The following is a 2,642-nucleotide window of genomic DNA, read 5'->3' on the forward strand; positions in this document are numbered from 1 at the left end:
ACCATCACCTTGATACCAAAACCAGACAAGGATGTCACAAAGAAAGAAAACTACAGGCCAATATCACTGATGAACATAGATGCAAAAATCCTCAACAAAATACTAGCAAACAGAATCCAACAGCACATTAAAAGGATCATACACCATGATCAAGTGGGGTTTATTCCAGGAATGCAAGGATTCTTCAATATACGCAAATCTATCAATGTGATAAACCATATTAACAAATTGAAGGAGAAAAACCATATGATCATCTCAATAGATGCAGAGAAAGCTTTTGACAAAATTCAACACCCATTTATGATAAAAACCCTGCAGAAAGTAGGCATAGAGGGAACTTTCCTCAACATAATAAAGGCCATATATGACAAGCCCACAGCAAACATCATCCTCAATGGTGAAAAACTGAAAGCATTTCCACTAAGATCAGGAACAAGACAAGGTTGCCCACTCTCACCACTCTTATTCAATATAGTTTTGGAAGTTTTGGCCACAGCAATCAGAGAAGAAAAGGAAATAAAAGGAATCCAAATCGGAAAAGAAGAAGTAAAGCTGTCACTGTTTGCAGATGACATGATCCTATACATAGAGAACCCTAAAGATGCTACCAGAAAACTACTAGAGCTAATCAATGAATTTGGTAAAGTGGCAGGATACAAAATTAATGCACAGAAATCTCTGGCATTCCTATATACTAATGATGAAAAATCTGAAAGTGAAATCAAGAAAACACTCCCATTTACCATTGCAACAAAAAGAATAAAATATCTAGGAATAAACCTACCTAAGGAGACAAAAGACCTGTATGCAGAAAATTATAAGACACTGATGAAAGAAATTAAAGATGATATAAATAGATGGAGAGATATACCATGTTCTTGGATTGGAAGAATCAACATTGTGAAAATGACTCTACTACCCAAAGCAATCTATAGATTCAATGCAATCCCTATCAAACTACCACTGGCATTTTTCACAGAACTAGAACAAAAAATTTCACAATTTGTATGGAAACACAAAAGACCCCGAATAGCCAAAGCAATCTTGAGAACGAAAGAAGGAACTGGAGGAATCAGGCTCCCTGACTTCAGACTATACTACAAAGCTACAGTCATCAAGACGGTATGGTACTGGCACAAAAACAGAAAGATAGATCAATGGAACAGGATAGAAAGCCCAGAGATAAACCCATGCCCATATGGACAACTTATCTTTGATAAAGGTGGCAGTAATGTACAATGGAGAAAGGACAGCCTCTTCAATAAGTGGTGCTGGGAAAACTGGACAGGTACATGTAAAAGTATGAGATTAGATCACTCCCTAACACCATACACAAAAATAAGCTCAAAATGGATTAAAGACCTAAATGTAAGGCCAGAAACTATCAAACTCTTAGAGGAAAACATAGGCAGAACACTCTATGACATAAATCAAAGCAAGATCCTTTCTGACCCACCTCCTAGAGTAATGGAAATAAAAACAAAAATAAACAAATGGGACCTAATGAAACTTCAAAGCTTTTGCACAGCAAAGGAAACCATAAACAAGACCAAAAGACAACCCTCAGAATGGGAGAAAATATTCGCAAATGAAGCAACCGACAAAGGATTAATCTCCAAAATTTACAAGCAGCTCATGCAGCTCAATAACAAGAAAACAAACAACCCAATCCAAAAATGGGCAGAAGACCTAAATAGACATTTCTCCAAAGAAGATACACAGACTGCCAACAAACACATGAAAGAATGCTCAACATCATTAATCATTAGAGAAATGCAAATCAAAACTACAATGAGATATCATCTCACACCAGTCAGAATGGCCATCATCAAAAAATCTAGAAACAATAAATGCTGGAGAGGGTGTGGAGAAAAGGGAACACTCTTGCACTGCTGGTGGGAATGTGAATTGGTTCAGCCACTATGGAGAACAGTATGGAGGTTCCTTAAAAAACTACAAATAGAACTACCATATGACCCAGCAATCCCACTACTGGGCATATACCCTGAGGAAACCAAAATTCAAAAAGAGTCATGTACCAAAATGTTCATTGCAGCTCTATTTACAATAGCCCGGAGATGGAAACAACCTAAGTGCCCGTCATCGGATGAATGGATAAAGAAGATGTGGCACATATATACAATGGAATATTACTCAGCCATAAAAAGAAACGAAATTGAGCTATTTGTAATGAGGTGGATAGACCTAGAGTCTGTCATACAGAGTGAAGTAAGTCAGAAAGAAAAAGACAAATACCGTATGCTAACACATACATATGGAATTTAAGAAAAAAATGTCATGAAGAACCTAGGGGTAAAGCAGGAATAAAGACGCAGACCTCTTAGAGAATGGACTTGAGGTTATGGGGAGGGGGAGGGGTGAGCTGTGACAGGGCGAGAAAGAGTCATGGGCATATACACACTAACAAATGCAGTAAGGTAGATAGCTAGTGGGAAGCAGCCGCATGGCACAGGGATATTGGCTCGGTGCTTTGTGACAGCCTGGAGGGGTGGGATGGGGAGGGTGGGAGGGAGGGAGACGCAACAGGGAAGACATATGGGAACATATGTTTATGTATGACTGATTCACTTTGTTATAAAGCAGAAACTAACACACCATTGTAAAGCAATTATACCCCAATA

This window comes from Aethalodelphis obliquidens, unplaced genomic scaffold (assembly GCF_003676395.1).
Source record: "Aethalodelphis obliquidens isolate GAN/ISIS:26980383/991018 unplaced genomic scaffold, ASM367639v1 scaffold5, whole genome shotgun sequence".
NCBI lineage: Eukaryota > Metazoa > Chordata > Mammalia > Artiodactyla > Delphinidae > Aethalodelphis > Aethalodelphis obliquidens.